Genomic DNA, 19,758 nt, shown 5'->3' with positions numbered 1-19,758 from the left:
CTGCTGAAGACACCAAATGCTGTTGACATGGACCATGGAGAGACCTGGTTGGAATCCGGAAGAGAGCCAGTCATCTAGTGCTGGAAGGCAGTACATGAGCTACTGGGGGAAAGTGGCCAACATCTGCCCGAGCAACTCAAAAGTCTAGGCTACTCAGAAGCAAACAACCTGATGTGATGCACACACAAGTACAATAGTGGCACATAGCCATGATGGGAAACCAACCGTTCTTGGACTGGCTAATATATCCACTCAGTGGAAAGAAACCCATATCTGGAACCGGGAAACAGGTCGTAATCACATCCAGATAACAACAGACTGCCTCTAAGAGACTTCAGCCCACTGAGGCCAATGTTGGGCTTCTAGCAACCAGAAATACAGAAGAACAAATCTGTATTATTTAAAGCCACAGTATTTGTGATAATGCGTTATTAAACCAACAGGAAAGCAATACAGAAAACCTGACAGGCATACTTCAATCAGGTGACAGTGAACCATGCCAGTGAAATGGCTAAGTGAAATTACATGAACAGACTCCATCTTGTGAAATTCCTGCCTAAGATAAAATCTGAATCTAATCATGAAAAAATACCAGACAACCCAAATTAAAGTTCATTCTATAAAGTAATTAGCTTATTATATTTAAAGTCAAGGGAAGATAAAGACCTATCCCAGACTAAAAGAAGCAAGTCAACTGAATGTGAGCTGATTTCTGTTACAAAGGACATCAGTGAGACAGTGACAAAACCTGAATGGGGTCTGACGACGGGATCAGAGAAATGGTATTTTCTGATTTTCATGGTTAAATTATGAACAATTTTTAAAATACCACTGGTGATTTTTTTAATCTGCATTTCATTAAGTCTCTACAGTCTACCATTTTCAAGTATAAAATCAAAGAAAACCTTTATAAGGTTTTTAGGAGTAATGCTGTCATCTATGAACCAGACAACTTAATCTATTCAAAGGAAAGATTTCCCCTAATGTCCGTGGCCAAGAGAAAAGTACACATGGTTTTCGGCCTCCAGTCCTGCACAGTACTGTACTTACACCTTTTACATGCCATACTCTTCCAACATAAAACTAAGTCTTAACCTTTTAAGGGAATTTTTAAGTCAATCAGTAAGCATTATAGATATAGTTTACACATTACCAGAATACTGTTTCAATTTCTAGCATAACTAAATACTCATACTATTCCACATCTGCATGATCTCATGTCAAATAAACTTCTCTTTTGAACAGGCTTTTAATGAGACATTTGGAAATATAGAATAAGTTATAAACTTCTGATTTATAGAGTTACTAGTTTTATAGTAGTAACTAAAAATTATGTTAGCAAAATCATTAATGTATAAGTTTTAAAGAAAGTATGCACATTTACAGAAAAGAAACATTTCAAAGTCACATACCAATTTTGTGAACTTGAAACAACTTATCAGGGTCACTGTCAGCAGCTGAATTTCAGCAGTCCGACGCCTTGACCATTAGGCAACCTGCTTCCATGGAGCAGTTGAGCTTTAGTAAAGCTGCAGTAATAAGCCAGGTTTGGAGGTCACTATGGTTGTACTCTGTAAGTTCAACAAAGCCTTGCTGACACTGTCACACGTCTACCAGGACAAACAGGCAGCATGTGGGGTGACTAAGTGAACTCTCAAAAATCCTATTCATAGGACTGGAAGAAGAGAATGACTGTTAGCTACATCTAGAGTTTTAAACCTGTCTGCCTACTTACCACAGAAGAAAATTCATACGCCTTCTTGTGTATTTCTAATCTGTCATCTAAATTTTTCATCCTAAGTTAAAAAATGCACTGGATGCCACTTCTGACACAACATTGACATTTTAATTCTATCAGTTGTAAGTGAATACAATGAAGTTTTAAAGCCACAGCAATTTCATACCCTGTATCTTCTACTTACCAAAATTCATAAAAGCTCACTTCTACTTCCCCACATGCTATCACACTAATGCAACATATTTTCATCCTGGCAAGTCATTTCTCATAATAGTAAAAAATAATCCTTAAAGTGTTTTTAAGGATCACATTCCCTGTGATCAAGTTTCACATGCAGCCCAGAATGGCCTCAAATTCACTATGAATCTCATATACCATCGAACCTGGCGTCTAACTTTTGAAATATTTCAGTCATGAGAAAAGCTGAAAGAATAAACAATATTCTTCACCCAAAGCTTCCAGTTGTTAACAGTGTGTAACTCTTGATTTATTCTTTTTCTTTCCTCATTCTGTCCTTTTTTTATCAGAACTATTTAGAGATTTACAGACTCTATTTATAGACCTCAAGACCCTTCATTTCTAAATGTTTTGGCATGTATCAGACAAAAACATCCGTAAGTCTATCATAGTCAAGTTTAACATAAGATTTTAACATGTTTTCTGACACATTTTTAATGTTATGAAGGTAATATAAATTGGTAACTTACTAATGTACTTGTTATTTTCACTTATGAGTAACTTGAAAATATTCAAAATTCATAAAAGTTAAAAATTTTAAATACAGGGCTGAAGAGATGGCTCAAAGGTTAAGGCACTTGCCTGCAAGGCCTACCAGCCTGGGTTCAGTTCCTCAATGCCCATGTAAAGCCAGATGCAGAGAGTGGCACAGGCACCTGGAATTCGTTTACAGTGGCAAGAGGACCTGGTGTGCCCATTCATACTCACTCTCTCCTTTCAAATAAATAAATAATTAAAACCTTTAAATATAAAATTTACTTTAAATAAAAGGCATGCTTCGCCAATGTAATATGTTGTTTAGCTCAATTTACAGAAAATATATGCTGTATAACCTAATTAGCAAAGGCAGTCTTCAAAGCTACACAATAAATTTCAGAACACACTTTGTATGTAGGCTACTAACTTTAATAATGAAAATAATACACGGGGAACACAATTTATTTCATTATAAACTAATCAAAAGAAAAAGATGTGCTGCTGTTTGTCGTTCTAAAATAGTGATGCCTGTCTATGGCCATGCCACCCTGAACATACTCAATCTCATCTGAAATAGCCACTGTCTTGTCTAAAATAGTGATTTCTAAATCTTACAGAGCACTCTAAAGCAGAGCTTCGCCAACTTTTTCCACTCATGACTCCTTTCAGTTAAAAGTTTTACACCACCTCAGGTACTGAAATGTACAAAATAGGTATACAAATTTTTTTTTTTAAGGTTTTTGAGGTGGGATAACACTCTAGCTCAGGCTAACCTGGAATTCACTATGTAGTCTCAAGGCGGCCTCAACCCACGGTGATCCTCCTACCTCTGCCTCCTGAGTGCTGGGACTAAAGGCGTGCACCACCACACCTGCTCACAAACTTACTAATAATAAATCATAAAGAAATTTTAAAACAATTATTTTGGTATACATTTGATTTTTACTGTGTTAAGAACAAAAGTAGGGGCTGGAGAGATGGCTTAGTGGTTAAGCACTTGCCTATGAAACCTAAGGACCCCAGTTCAAGGCTCAATTCTCCAGGACCCATGGAAGCCAGATGACAAGGGGGCACATGTGTCTGGAGTTCGTTTGCAGTGGCTGGAGGTTCTCATACACCCATTCTCTCCCTCCCTCTCTCTCTCTCCATCTTTCTCTCTGTGCCTGTCACTCTCAAATAAATAAATTAAAATTAAAATTAAAAAGCAGAGCTGGAGAGATGGCTCAGTAGTTAAAAGTGCTTGCTTTCAAAACCTGATGGCCCAGGTTCAATTCCCCAGAAGCACAAAGTAGCACATGAATCTGGAGTTTGTTTGTAGTAGCAGGAGACTGTGGCACACCCATATATATTCATTCTCTCCTCTCCTTTTAAATAAATAATATTTTCAGGGCTGGAGAGATAGCTTAATGATTAAGGCACTTGCCTGCAAAGCCAAAGGATGCAGGTTCGATTCCCAAGGACCCATGTAAGCCAGCTGCACAAGCTGGCACATGCATCTGAAGCTCGTTTGCAGCAGCTAGAGGGCCTGGTGTGCCCATACCCCCCCCCACCCCATGCTGTCCTTCCTCTCTCTTTCAAAAAATGTATTTTTCAAAACTTGAAAAAAAAAAAAAAACAAAAGCAAACATGCATGCCAATGATATGCATGTGCTTGTTTATTTTTATATGAAGGATTAAAAAGGAAAGATGGCTCAGCAGTTAAAGGCACTTACTTGCTTGCCAAGCCTGATGATGGCCTAGGTTCTATTCCCCAGCTTCCACGTAAAACCAGACCCAAAAAGTAGTACATCATCTGTCTTAAGTCCCATACCCCAAAATATCTACTCCCTAAAATTTCCCCTGACCTCTGGCCCTGTTACTCCCAACTACATACAAATACTCCGTCCAGCTCACCTCTATGGTACTTGCTTTCATGCCTCTTCCTTTTATATGATTTTGTATGTGCAGGTAGATGCATATGTATGTGTGCATGAGCCTGTGTTTAAGTGGAAGTCAGAGGACAACCTGGAGTATTAGTTCTCATCTTCCACCTTGCTTGAGGCAGTGTATTTTGGGGGGGGGGGTGGAGGGTTCGAGGTAGAGTCTCACTCTAGCCCAGGCTGACCTGGACTTCACTATGTAGTCTCAGGGTGGCCTCAAACTTTTATGGCAATCCTCCTATCTCTGCCTCCCAAGGGCTGGGATTAAAAGCATGTACCACCACGCCCAGCCAAGGCAGTGTATTTTGTTTGCTAGCTGGCAGGCAAGCTTCCAGAGTCTCCTGTCTCCATCTCCCATCTCACCATAGGCATACTGGGACTATAGGCATGCTACTAAGTTACTTTTGCATGGGTACTGAGGACCCAAACTCAGTTCCTCACACTACACAGCAAATACCTCAACCACTGAACCACTCCCCTCTAATAAATAATAAATAAATAATAATTCAAGCACTTGTCTACTTATCCTCTTAGCCACTACTCAGGCTACAAAATCTACCAAAACTGGACTATGCATAGATTGCATTCATTTTATCATGTTTTTATTTTTATGTATTTATTTGCAAGCAAGAGAGAGAGAAAGAGGTAGACAGAGAGAGAAAATGGGCGTGCCAGGGCCTCCAGCCACTGCAAATGAGCTCCAGATGCATGTGCCACCTTGTGCCTCTGGCTAATGTGAGTCCTGGGGAATCAAGCCTCAATCCGGGTCCTTAGGCTTCACTGGCAAGTGCTTAACCACTAAGCCATCTCTCCAGTCCTATCATCTGTTTTACCTACTACAGTCAAACAGTGAATGCTCAATCAAGAACCACAAAAGCAAAAATCTAGCAAGACACAGTGATGCACACCTTTAACCCCAGCATTCGGAAGGCTGAGGCAGAAGGATCACTGTGAATTCAAGGCCAGCCTGAAACTACATAGTTCCAGGTGAGCCTGGGCTAGGTTAAGACCCTACCTTGAAAAACTGAGAGAGGAGCCGGGCATGGTGGCGCACGCCTTTAATCCCAGCACTCGGGAGGCAGAGGTAGGAGGATCGCCGTGAGTTCGAGGCCACCCTGAGACTACATAGTGAATTCCAGGTCAGCCTGAACCAGAGTGAGACCCTACCTTGAAAAACCAAAAAAAAAAAAAAAAAAAAAAAAGAAAAGAAAAACTGAGAGAGAGAGGGAGGGAGTGGGGAGAGAAAGAGAGAGAGGGAGGGAGGGAGGGAGGGAGGGAGGGGGGAGAGAGAGAGAACGAACAAACATCTGAGAAACTGAAAATAAACCTAATCTTTATTTTTCAGATTCCCCCAAGATCACGTAGACATGCAACATAACTTTTAATATTTTTAATTTATTTGCAAGAGGAGAAAGATAGGGAAAAAGAGAGAGTATGGGCATGTCAGGGCCACCTGCTGCTAAACTCCAGATGCATGCAGCAGTTTGTACATCTGCTTTTATGTGCGTACTAGGGACTCAAGTCCATGCCAACAGGCTTTAACTGTTGAGCTATTTTCCCAATCCCAACATAACCTTTAAATAAAAGTTATTTTACATAATGTAGTTTATCAATGGAATGCTTGTGAGTACACCTACAAAGTCTGAATGCGGTGCTGAATTACTTCAGCCACCAATTCCCACATGATTTCCTGTGCACAGGATCTTAGTTCTTATAAACTACCAGTCTGATACTGTCTCTGTCAGGATACAATAAATACACAGGGATTTTTTTTCCCCAAAAGCTCATACATTTTTCAAAAATTTCAAGATCTAAAGTGTTAGCAATATAGTTTATGACCATACTACCTGAACAGGCTGATCTATCTACCTAAAATCTTAGAAAAGTTATATGCTATAAATTAAATACGAGCAGTAATAAAATATATTGCTTTGAACACAAACTTCCTATCAGCCATTTTTTTCTAAAGTAAAAAACACCCACTCAACAAAAGCCTGAGATAACCAAATCTATTTAAAAAAAAAAAAAAAAAAGGCCCCGGCGCTGGAGAGATGGCTTAGCACGTCAGCACTTGCCTGTGAAGCCTAAGGAGGCTCGATTCCCAAGACCTACCTAAGTCAGATACACAAGGTGGCACATGCATCTGGAACATTTGCTGTGGCTGAAAGCCCTGGTGCACCCATTCTCTCTCCCTCTCTATCTGCCTGTTTCTCTCTGTCGCTCTCAATTTTTTTAAAAAATCCCAAGATAGTGGGAGATTATGATCAAAAAACATTATGAACATGCATCAAAATTGTCAATAAAAATTACATTGGGCTGGAGAAAATGGCTTAGCAGTTAAGGCTCTCACCTGCAAAGCCAAAGGACCCTGGTTCGCCTCCCTAGTGCCCATGTAAGCCAGATGCACAAGGTGGCACATAAGTCTGGAGTTCGTTTGCAGTGGCTGAAAGCCCTGGCTCGCCCATTCCCTCTCTATGTACCTGCTTCTTTTTCTCAATAAATAAATAAAATAAATTTTTAAAAATCATAGAGCATGGCACAGTGGTGCACACCTTTAATCCCAGTAATCTAAAGACATATGAAGGAGGATCGCTGGAAATTTGAGGCCAGCCTATGACTATATAGTGAATTCCAGATCAGCCTAGGCTAGAGTAAGACCCTAACTTAAAAAACAAAAGTTAAAAAAAAAGTGTCAACTCAAAGTTTCTAGTTTCCCATTTAAAAAAAAAAAAAATCAGGGCCGGGGAAAGATAGCTTAGCAAAGCGTAAGGACCCATGTTCCTTTCTCTAGGTCCCATATAAAGCCAGATGTACAAGGTGACGCAAGCATGCAAGATCACACATGTGCACAGGGTGGCACACATGTCTAAAGTTCAATTGCAGTGGCTGAGACCCTAGCACACCAATTCTCTCCCTCACTCCCTCCCTCCCCCCCTCATAAAAGTGTGTGCCACAAGGTCTGGGGAAGAGATTGAGTAAAGGTAAGGTGGAAGGACAGCTTATCAAAATCTAAGAGGATATAAATAAAACATATGTAATCCTACTTTTTTGGACAATGGAACACTCAGGAGCTGTAGATTGTTGCTAGAAAAATTTCAGTGCCAGGGATGGGATATCTTCCAGTGAGTTGTTGGCCAGGGAGATCCCTGATCCCCCCCAGAACATTATAGACCATTGCTGAGGCCCTTGGTTTCCCACTAGGAATAGATGGTAAGACCCTACTGCTGAAGACTCCACATACTTGGGCTGCAAGGACACTTAGGAATCCTGCTGAAACTGAGCAGATAATGAACTCCATGTAGACCAACTGACAGAAAGCTGGAAGAAGCCATTCTGCATGCAGTGAGTGGGAGGAGGAAGGGTATCACCATGAGGTATTTTTTATAATCATGGAAGTTGTTAATAAAAAAATTAAAAACTTAAAAGAAAAATGAAGGAATCTGCATTGTGAGAGACTGATCTGCTCATACTTCATCCAACAAGTATTTTGTTTGTGGTTCATGGGTATACACCCTGTGCAGCTTCTACAAATAAAGGTCACATAAAAAAAAAAAAAGGTGTGTGCCACCATACCCAGCAAAAAAAAAAAATCTTAGAAACCATGAGGTGTGCAGGCACACACCTTTAGTCCTAGCATTCCAAAGGCTGAGGTAGGAGGATCACCATGAATTTGAGGCCAGCATAGGCCACAAAGTCAGTCTGGGCTAGAATGAAGCACTGCCTCAAAATGAAAAAAAAAAAAAAAAAAGAAAGAAAGAAAGAAAGAAAGAAAGAAAGAAAGAAAGAAAGAAAGAAAGAAAGAAAGAAAAGTTCCCTAGGTTCTAAGTGCCAACCACATTTCTAATATTTACCACTTACTTACAAAACCCTCCATGCCTGGCTCATTTCCCCTACTTGCAGAGTGTCCTTCTCCTGCCTTTCAAAACCTATCTGAAGTCACCTCCTCTGCATGAAGTCCCAGAACTGAATTATTCCCACCTTTCTCTATACTTTTGTCAGAATGTTCCACTTGCTACTTTATTACCATTATGATGCACAGAACTTGTGTATAGGAGGGAGTACAGTGTATCAGCTGAGAAGCTTTCCTATGAAACTGACCTGGGTCCAACATCCAATCTACCTCCTAATGGCTACAAGACTTTCCTCAAGGAATCATTTTTCTCATGAAGGTAATAATACTGGATTTCAGCTCAAAGTACAATGAGTAACACCTTGAGCACACTCCACCTCAATAACAACCACTCAATAAACTGCATCTGAGAAAGCACACCAGCACTCTATGTCAGCTGGGAGGGACAGTGGAGTTACGACCCCTCCCCCAAGTAGGACTACTTCTGAGAATGCCTGCAGGATGGTACAGAAGGCAACACGGGAATCTGTTACCCATATTTAAGAGCGCTACACTGGCATAACTGGTCATGTGTAGCTGTTTTGGAACTCTGGATTTTACTCCTGGAGAAAGGTATAAAGCTAAATTGTGATTAACTTGTCAATTTTAGCCCATCCACCCATGCCCAAGCTCCAAGGGCAGGTGGCTCCTTAAGAGTTCCTGGAGTAGCTCAGGCTTAGCTTGGAGCAAAAGGGTCTCACCCTTCAAATAACAGGATCTGAACTGGAATCTGGCCTCTAAGCCTAAGAGGAATACAGAGGCAGGCAGCAGCTGCTGTTCCTCCACATTCACTCCCTTCTTCCACGGGGTATATAATAGGTCAACAGTCTTTTCCTCAATCCTTTCATATGTATTTTCCCCCCTTTCCAGAGCCAGACATCAAAGACTTAAACATTCAATTATAATTGAATATATCGGGGAAAATCAGACCTTAACTGCACCAGCCAAGGGAAAAAATCAGGCTCGGTAAGACCAGAGACCATAAATTTATACCTCAAGTTGATCCTCTGCAAAAAGAGAGCCTACAGCAATTAAAACAAAAACAGAGGGCTGGGGAGATGGCTCAGCAGTTAAAGGTACTTGCTTGCAAAAGCTTGTCAGCCTGAGTTTGGTATCCCAGTACCCACATAAAGCCAGATGCACAAAGAGGTGCATATATCTGGAGTCTGTCTGAAGTAACAAGTGGCCCTGGTATAAACACACACACACTCTCTCTCTCTCTCAAACAAATTAATAAATATTAAAAATGAAGAATCGGGCTGGAGAGATGGCTTAGCGGTTAAGCGCTTGCCTGTGAAACCTAAGGACTCCGGTTCGAGGCTCGGTTCCCCAGGTCCCACGTTAGCCAGATGCACAAGGGGGCGCATGCATCTGGAGTTCGTTTGCAGAGGCTGGAAGCCCTGGCGCGCCCATTCTCTCTCTCTCCCTCTATCTGTCTTTCTCTCTGTGTCTGTCGCTCTCAAATAAATAAATAATTAATTAATTAAAAAAATATTTAAAAAAAAAATGAATCGAGGAGATCTGTGAGACATCAGCAAGAATGTCACAGATAAAAACATTTAATATAATGATGGCTGAAAATTTGATAAAAACTATGAACATAAGTTCAAAACAACTAATAAACTCTGAATCAGATGAACTCAAAGAAACATATTAAAATCAGCCTGTGAAAAGATGAGAGAATTGTAAAAGCAGTAATATAAAAGTGATTTGTCACTTACAGGGCACCTTAAATGAAGTTATGAACAGATTTCTTATCAGAAACTTTGAATAACAGAAGACATTAAGGCATTACATTCACAGTGGCAAAAAAGAAAAAGAAGCTAGCCAAGAAAACTATCTTTGAAGAAAGAATGGGAAGTAAGTCAATCTCAGATAAACAGAAGCTGAAATAGCTCATTATCACTACACCTGCCCTATAAAGAAGAAGTAATTAAAGCCAGGCCTGGTGGAACATGCCTGTAATCCCAGCACTTGGAAGTGGAGGCAGGAGGCTCAAGTATTCAAGGTCATCTGCTACACTATGAATTCAAGACCAGCCTGGGAGAAAAAAAGAAAAACAAAAACCATAAACCAACTATAGGCTACTGCTAATGAAGCTCCTTTCAGATCCAAAGACATAAGACTGTGACCAAAGGATGGAAAAAGACTTTGCAATGCACACAGAACCTGAGATAAGATGGCTATATTAACAAGCAAGACAGGCCTCAAATCAAAACTAGGTTGACAGGGCTGGACAGATAGATGGCTTAGCGGTTAAGGCACTTGCCAGCAAAACCTAAGACCTCAAGTTCAAATATTCAGGTCCCACATAGGCAGACACAGATGCAAGTGTGCAATGTCGCAAATGCACCACAAGGGGGCACATGCGTCTGGAGTACTTTTGCAGCACTCTGAAGGTCCTGGCAAGCCCATTCTCGCTCTCACAAATAAAAAAAAAAAAAAAAAAAAAGATTGAAGCCAGGTGTGGTGGTGCATGCCTTTAATCCCAGCACTTTGGAGGCAGAAGTAACAGGATCTCTGAGTTCGAGGCCATAGTGAATTCCAGGTCAGCCTGAGCTAGAGCGAGGCCTTACATGGGGGGGGGGGGAAGGTGAGGGGATTAAGAGAAAGAATTAAGTCTCTGTAAAAGGTATGACCCTAGGCTGGAGAGATGGCTTAGCAGTTGAGGCATTTGCCAAGCACAAGGACCCATGTATGATCTCTCTCCAGATCCCACATAAGCCAGACATGCAGTGAGGCAAGCACAAGGTTGCACACGGCCACTAAGTGTCTGGAGTTAAATTAAATTGTTGAGGCCCTGGCATGCCAATTCTCTCTCTTACCAAAAAAAATAAAAAGGAGAGCCAGGTGTGGTGGGCACACACCTTTAATCCCAGCACTTGGGAGGCAGAGGTAGGAAGATCACCATGAGTTTGAGGCCACCCTGTGACGACATAGAGAATTCCAGGTCAGCCAGAGCTAAAGTAAAACCCTACCTTGAAAAATCAAAAAAGAAAAAAAAAAAGGGTTTGATCCTGTAACAAGAGACAACTGTAAGAGTTATACACTTTTTCACAGACCATCAAAATATGGGGGCTGTGCTCCATGAGTAGGGAATACATCCCCAATACTGAAAACTTAAAACAGGGGTAGTCATGAGCCCTAGGGGGTGTAATGTCTGCTGTTGTCTGGCCAAATGTATATACTATGCTTATCAAACTGCCCAGTAAGCACTTCTGTTAATGTTCACACCCTTTTATTAATGCTACTCTCACTTTTGGTTGAGAATCTTCTCTTTTCAGATGGCAGTGACCTTGGGATGACTCAGAAGGTATCATGGTGATGGAAAGAAATGACCGCAGGGTTCAATACTGCAATATCTGTATCACACCTTCCAAGGCTAAGGGTCTAATGCGGGAGAGGTGGCGGAAAGAATGTAAGAGCCAAAGGAAGGGCAGGGCTCCATACAACATGCTCCCTCCAGACACAAAATGGCCTGGGTATCCATGGCCTCACAATGCCTGATACTACCTGCATAAGACCATCATAAGAGGAAGAAAAGATCAAGACATCAAAAGTAAAAGAGAGACTGATTGAGATGGGGAGGGGGTTTGATGGAGAGTGGAGTTTCAAAGGGGTGAGTGGGGGGAGGGAGGGTATCACCATGGGGTATTTTTTATAATCATGGAAGTTGTTAATAAAAAAAATCAAAAAAATATATGGGGGCTGGAGAAATGACTTAATGGTTAAGGGGCTTGCCTGTGAAGCCTAAGGACCCAGGTTCAATTCCCCAGTACCCACATAAGCCAGATGCACAAGGTGATACATGCATCTGGAGTTCATTTGCAGTGGCTGAAGGCCCTGGTGTGCCCATTCTCTCACTCGTTCCCTTTCTCTCTATCTGCCTCTCGCTCAAATAAATAAAAATATTTTTTTTAAAAACTTGGGATACGGGCTGGAGAGATGGCTTAGTGGTTAAGCGTTTGCCTGTGAAGCCTAAGGACCCCGGTTCGAGGCTCGGTTCCCCAGGTCCCACGTTAGCCAGATGCACAAGGGGGCGCACGCGTCTGGAGTTCGTTTGCAGAGGCTGGAAGCCCTGGCGCGCCCATTCTCTCTCTCTCCCTCTATCTGTCTTTCTCTCTGTGTCTGTCTCTCTCAAATAAATAAATAAATAAAAATTTAAAAAAAAAAACTTGGGATACAAATCATACAGAGTATGGATTAGGAGTAAGGTAGTTTTTTCCTGGTAGGTAGAGACTGGACCACAGAAACAAAAGATGCTACCTCACCAGTCCTGGCAGGACTAGAACCCATGTCTGATCCAGTTTCATCCAAGACGGCTACAAGCAAGTTGTGCAGGTTTAGCCACCATGGGTAAGCCCTGTCAGTGTTCCTCTTGGGCCCACCAACCAACCAGGTTTCTCCTTACACACCTGAGCCAGGTGATGAGGCTTATTCTAAATGGATGTCTGGTTCATATAAATGGGCCTGTGACACTGTGTAAACTCTTCTTTCTTCCCTTCCTGCAGATGCTTAAGAGACTTTTAAACTCCAAGTGAGGGAAACTTTTCTTGGTCCTCTCCTTTTCCCTCTAAGCAATTTTTCTGCTTTCCTGTTTTCACATTATTCTATAGATTTGTTTTTATTTATCTGTTTTTTGCTTTTCCCAGGTTGAGTCTCATTGTAGCCCAGGCTGACCTGGAACTTACTCTGCAGCCCCAAGCTGGCCTCAAACTCCTAGTGATCCTCCTACCTCAGCCTCCAGAGTACTAGGATTAAAGGAGTGGCCACCACACCCAACTAACACACTATTCCTAATAAATTATTATAACTTAATCATTTCCTTCTCTGTGTCTGCATTTTTCTATTCTTTGGTAAGTTGGACAAGGACCCAAAATTGGCATTCACAAGCCTAGGGGTCTCCTGTATCTTTATGGACATTTAATCCCTCCCAGGACTCCGATCTCTTACCAGTATCTTTTCTCTGACTATAGTGGGATATTAAAAATCAATAACAGGGTGGGAGAGATGACTCAGCAGTTAAAGGTTCTTGCTTGCAAAGCCTGCCAGTCAGGCTTTGAATCTCCAGTACCCACGAAAAGCCAGACATACAAAGTAGCATTTGGAGTTCAGAGTTCATCTACAGTGGCAAGAGGTTTTGGCATACACACACTAGCACTCTCTCTCTAATTAAAGTATGTTTTAAATATTTCAGTAGCAGCCAGTGATGGTGGTTCATTCACACCTTTAATCCCAGCACTTCAACCCCAGGCTGAAGGAGAACTAAGCAAATTCAAAGCCATCCTGAAGTACAGAGTGAGCAGCAGATCAGCCTGGGTCCTGTTTTTAAAAACAAAAACTGGATGCTGGGCATGGTGGAACACATCTTTAATCATAGCACTCGGAAGGCAGTGGCAGGAGAATCACTGTGAGTTTGAGGACAGCCTGGGACTACAGTGTGAGCTCCAGGTCAGCTTTGGCTAGAAAAGTCCCTACCTCAAAAAATGAATAAATGCTCTATTGGCATATGCCTTTCATCCTAGCACTTGGGAAGCAGAAGTAATAGAACTGCTGTGAGCTCAAGGCCAGCTTGGGAGCTACAGAGTGAATTCCAGATCAGACTGGGCCAGGGTGAGAAAAAAAAAAAAAAAAAAAATCAGGGGACTTCCAGCCAAGATGGCAACCGCCTAGCCACGCTGCTAATCCCAGGGAAAGAAAGGTTGCAGTTAAGACCCACAATCAACTGTTGATTGGAGAGACCTACAAGGTCCCCCCCAGACAAAACAGACTTCTGTTGTCAGAGCACTTGATTATGTAACAGAGGTAAAGACCCCACTACTGAAAGCACCACATGCTGTTGGCATGGAACAAGGAGACACCTTGCTAGAACCAAAAGAGAGCCAGTCCCCGACAGTTAGATCTTCCAGTGCCAGAAGGTGCTATATACAAGATACCAGGGAAAAGTGGCCAACATCTGTCTGTGCAACTTGAGGTCTAAGCTACTCAGAAGCAAACAACCTGACTTGATGCTCATACAACTTCAGTATGGCACACTGCCATGATGAGTACCCAGCTGCTCTTTGATTGACTAACAGATCCACTCAGTGGAGAGAAACCCGTATCTCAAACTGGGAAACAAGTCAGAATCATATCCAGACAATGACTTTGCTCTCTAATATCAAGTTCCCACTAATCTTGGACTATAAGAGGGACTATACCCATTAAATTCCCTCTAAATTAATAGTGCCTATACCACTTAACCTGTGCTGACTTCACCCTTTCTTGGAGAATCTACTTATTTTTTTTTAGACAGAAGTGTGACTTGAAGAGATAAACAACCCATCACACTTCATCTCAGCATGAGCTGAAATCACAGAGGAATTGGGGAGATGAGCAAGAGTGCTGCTCTCTTGGTGAACCTAACATCAGCACAAGGATGAAGGAGACAGACACTGACACTCAACATCTACCAAAGCAGAGATCCAGAGGCTCTCAAGAGCCCATCATTTAAGTAGACTTAAAATACACCCAATATGGCTCAAGGAACTTTGCAGAAGAGGGGGTGGAAAGATTGTTAGAGCCACAAGTTGGGACATTATACACAGAGACCTCCGCAATACATGACCCACAATCTCCATGGGGTTGACCTGCATCCCCAACGAGGAGGGCTTCTTTGGAAAATGGGCAGGGATGAGTGAAAGGACGGTACCAACATGTGTTGTTGACATACTAAGTCTGTCCATATCTAATAAAAGTAAATTAAAAAATTAAATTAAATTTTAAAAAATCAGTAACAGAAGAAAATGCCATAAAACAGTAGGATATGAACTCAATTAATGAATCAAGGAAACCAAGAGAAATTAGATTTATGAGACACAGCAAAGGAAGTGCTCAAGGGGAAATTTAGTTTAAACATACTAAAATCACCTGAGCTAAAATGGAATCAAAAGTACCTTTGTCCCATTTCTTTTGTGCTTTTCTACTGACTGTTCCACACTCTGGATGAACTCTGGTCCCCTGGCCACTTTTTACAATGAAGATTCCTTTCAGATTGAAGAGACAATGGCAGCAAGAGAAGCCAGGATATGCAACCACAGAACAAAGAAAATTCCCTAATTTTATATACTTTTAAAGAGAGGAGGCTCTGACTAGTGATAAAGCCTCAGCATAAAAAACTGCTAAGTGATAAAAGCCAGCCTGGGAAGATTCTAGATAGGCTATAAGGACCAAGTAGCCTTGAGTCTAAGCAACCAGAAGCAATCCACAGAAAATGAAACTCAGGGCTAGAGATGACTCAACAGTTGAAGTGTGTGTTTGCCTGCAAAGTCTAACAACCTGGGTTCAAGTCCCCAGTACCCACATAAAGCTAGATGCAAAGTGGCACATGCATCTGGAATTCCTAAAGTTCCCTACGTGCCCATATTTACTCTCGCATATATTCTCTCTCTCTCTCTCTCTCTGTATCTCTCTGTTACAAATAAATGAAAATTTTAAAAAGGAAAAAAGAAAAGAAAAGAAAAGAAACTCAGGGACTAGGCTAGACCTTAAACCTTTTAAAATTCAGGATTTTCTTAATAGAACATTAAGTAACAAAAGTAAACTCCTACTCATATCTCAAATAAGAGAGTTAATCACTTATATACTGTTTGAGAGGAGGCAAGCAATAAGAAAGAAATGATGGACTGAAGAGATGAATCAGTGGTTAAGGTACTTGCTTGCCTAAGGACCCAGGTTCAATTCCCCAGTATCCACGTAAAGCCAGATGCACAAAGTGGCACATGAATCTGGAGTTTGTTTGCAGTAGCTGGAGGCCATGATGTGCCTATTCTCTTTTATTTCCCTCTACTTGCAAATAAGTTTCACTAATCTTTTCAAATAATGAAAAAAAATCTAAGTACCAAATCAAACCAGTAAGTGCTAACATATAGCTATATGCTGGATAATGGTTCTAAACATTTGACATTAATCCCACTGTTTAATTCCCCACTTTAATTCCATAAAACAAATTATTGCCTTTTTTGGTTTTGGTTTTGAGTTAGGGTTTCTTGCTCTAGCCCAGAATGCTGTGGAATTTGCTGTGTAGTCTCAGGGTGGCCTGAAACTCATGATCCTCCTACCTTGGCCTCCCAAGTGCTGGGATTAAAGGCATGTGCCACCACGCCCAGCCCTGGTTTATAGATGACTACACTGAAAAATACATAACTTAAACAACTTGCTTAAAACACAGTGCACAATGGCACATACCTGTAATCCCAGCACTTAGGAGGAACAGGCAAAAAGATCAGAAGTCCAAGGTCATCCTCAGCTACATAGTGAGTTCAAGGCCAGCCAGGGCTACATGGGACCTTAAATTTAAAAATAAATAAAGTCTGTCAATGGTTGGATAAGTAAATAAAAGCCGAGTAAACTGAAGAATAAAGAGCCAGGTTTCAAAATCAGGGAGTTGTTTTTTTTTTAATGTCTTATTTATTTGAGAGAGATAAAGGCAGATAGAGAATTTAGAATGAGCACACCAGGGCCTCCAGCCATTACACACGAGCTCTAGATGCATCTAGATGCATGCTCCACCTTGTGCATCTGGCTTACATGGGTCCTAGGGAATTGAACCTGGGACCTTTGGCTTTGCAGGCAAGCGCCTTAATCACTAAGCCATCTTTCCAGCCCAAAAAATTAGGCAGTGTTGAAATGGGAAAGTCAAGGAGTTGACAAACAAACATGAGCCTAGAAAACATGACTTATTTTACCCTAATTCAAATGATCTATATCTTTAACCTACAGAAATGCATGCTTCTAACTAATCAAAATTCTATTTACAAGCAATCTCTTATCTTCTTTTATCAGATATATTAATGTGTACCTAAAGATAATAATTTTAGCTGGGCATAGTGGCACACACCTTTAATCCAAGCACTCAGGAGGCAGAGGTAGAAGGATCACTGTGAGTCTGAGGCCACCTTGAGACCACATAGTGAATGCCAGGTCAGCCTGAGCTAGAGAGATACCCTACCTCAGAAAAACAAAAAGAGAAAAAAAATATTAAAATGACTGCTCTATTATAAATCAAAAAAGAGTAAGAGGGACTGGAGTGATGGCTTAGAAGTTAAGGAAGCTATTCAAGGGTAACTTTGATAAACTGGTTGTAAATCTGTATTAAAAGTTGTTTAGCCGGGCATGGTGGCGCACTCAGGAGGCAGAGGTAGGAGAATTGCCGTGAGTTCGAGACCACCCTGAGACTCCATAGTGAATTCCAGGTCAGCCTGGGCTAGAGTGAGACCCTACCTTGAAAACAAAACAACAAAAACAAAAAAGTTGTTTGAACAAACACATCTGTAAAATGGGAACAGATAGTACTTATCTCACTATATGTTTGTTTCGTTTTGGTTTTGGAGGCAGTATCTCTCAGGTAGTCCAGGCTGGCCTCTCGGGATAAGTGAGAATGACCTTGAAATTCTGATCCTCTTACCACCACCTGAGTGATGAATTACAGATGAGCACAAAGCAGCTCAATTTTCTGAGATGCTAAGGATCCAACCCAGGGCCTGGTACATATCAGACAGGCACATCCACCAACTGAGCTATAAGAACTCCTAGACCCCTCACTGCATTTTAAACAGAATTAGATAAAGTTACATTTCAAGGGCATGACTTACAAGTGGTCAAACTGAATTCCCTCCACCTACTAACACACCTCCAAAGCCCTCCAATACAGGAAAGGGGCAGAGGTATGATTTGCCTAACATGATATCAAGCAAATTTTGCCACACAAAGTTCACCATGAAAAAAATCACTTTCAATTTTCAAAGATCTAGTTAAAGTGATGACAAATTTCTGAAACCAAGGCAGCTTCTCAAAGCACATTCTAACCAAAACTACCTATTCTTCAATACTACTTTTCCTTCTACATAACTCATCTATGCGTAACACAAGTAGGTGATCGGTGAACATAAAGATCCCTTTTTTGTTATGTTTTCTGGTCTGTTTGGTTGGTTTTTTCGAGGTAGGGTTTCACTTTAGCCCAGGCTGACCTCAAACTAACAGTGATCCTCCTACTTTCTGCCTCTGGAATGCTGGGATTAAAGGCATGTGCCACCATGCTGGCCTGCTTTCTGCTTTTTGAGACAAGGTCTCAGACTGGCCTTAAACTTGCTATGTAGCTGAGGCCGGCAACTGCTGATCCTCCTGCCTCCACCTCCTAAATACTGAAATAATAGGCAGGAGCCACCATGTCTAGCATGGACCCCTTTAAGAAATACCACAATAAAAATGGCTTAGGTCTACAATCTAGAAAAAATTTTCTGTATTAAAACTATCACATACAAAACGGTGGTGGTGCACGCCTTTAATCCCAGCACTCGGGAGGCAGAGGTAGGAGGATCGCATGAGTTCAAGGCCACCCTGAGACTCTATAGTGAATTCCAGGTCAGCCTGACTAGAGTAAGACCCTACCTCGAAAAACAAAAAATAAATAAATAAGTAAATCAATGAATACACAAAACTATCACATACAGCCACCATCCCAAGAACCCTAAACAATATAAATGCACTTAGAAAAAAAGGATGCAATCAACCAAAACCCACATTTCATAATCCAGCCACTACATAAGAAATAAGCAGGACTGAAAACTTTGGGATGATTTCTGCCTTTAATGGATACTTACTGTCACGTGTACAAAAAGTTGAAACCCTCAATTGTTCTTATCTTAAATTCACTTTAGTTCCATTACGTAACTAAATAGTTTTACAGGACACTGAATTAATTCCAAATCTAAATTCTGGGCAGACTCAATGTTTCACGTTAATTCCAACCCCCACCCCTACCCCCGCCCCGGTACAGCAGACAGCTTTCCCTCGGTGCTGTTAATACTACTCAAAATCTACTAGTGAGCTCCTCTTAACACCGCTCTAACCCCATCAGGCACCTGCAGGTCCAACTGCATTAGGAAGTAACTTGCCTTAAGTCTCAACAAAATATAACAAACGGAGTCCAGCATTACCACATAAAATGCCCTGAAAAGAATCTGTATCACGAAGTGTTCTAAAGCAAATTGTGCAGCTACCCATACTTGCACTTTTCCCGTCATCAACAGGGAAAACACCAAAGGAAAGGAAACGGGGCGGGTGTGGGTAGGGGGAGCCCAGTTTTGCTAAAAAGGAATAACGGCGGCGCTTGCAACCCCCACGGTGTGAGTGAACAAACGAAAAGCAGAAAAAGCAACGGGAGGAAGTGACGGGGGTGGACGGCTGGTGAGCTCACTCGGGAGTCCTAAACATGCCGCCCGGCTCGCGGGTTGCCCCCGAAACATCTGGGGCCACAAGCTGCACACCAGGGGGACGGGGGGGGGGTGTGCGGGAAGATCGGCGGCTGAGGGGTGGGGAAGGGGTGTCTCCGGGTGGTCCCTGCGCCCTCGCTCAGCCCCTCTGCCAACTCTTCCCTCACCCCGAGACTCCCATCCGCCCAGCCCACTGCCGTCCACGCCGCTCCCTCCGTCCCTCCCTCCGTCCGTCCCTCCGCAGAG

General features: G+C 41.9%; 1 protein-coding gene across 1 annotated transcript in view; it reads right to left on the bottom strand.

The window, feature by feature from the left end:
* The window catches only part of Sec63 (SEC63 homolog, protein translocation regulator), a 78,227-nt gene that overhangs the window by 58,071 nt on the left and 398 nt on the right, over nucleotides 1-19,758 (bottom strand). The gene's annotated exons all lie outside the window — the stretch shown is intronic.

Source organism: Jaculus jaculus, chromosome 7 (genome assembly GCF_020740685.1).
Source record: "Jaculus jaculus isolate mJacJac1 chromosome 7, mJacJac1.mat.Y.cur, whole genome shotgun sequence".
NCBI lineage: Eukaryota > Metazoa > Chordata > Mammalia > Rodentia > Dipodidae > Jaculus > Jaculus jaculus.
Note: the sequence above shows the minus strand (reverse complement) of the source record. Positions and strands in the feature narration are given on the sequence as shown.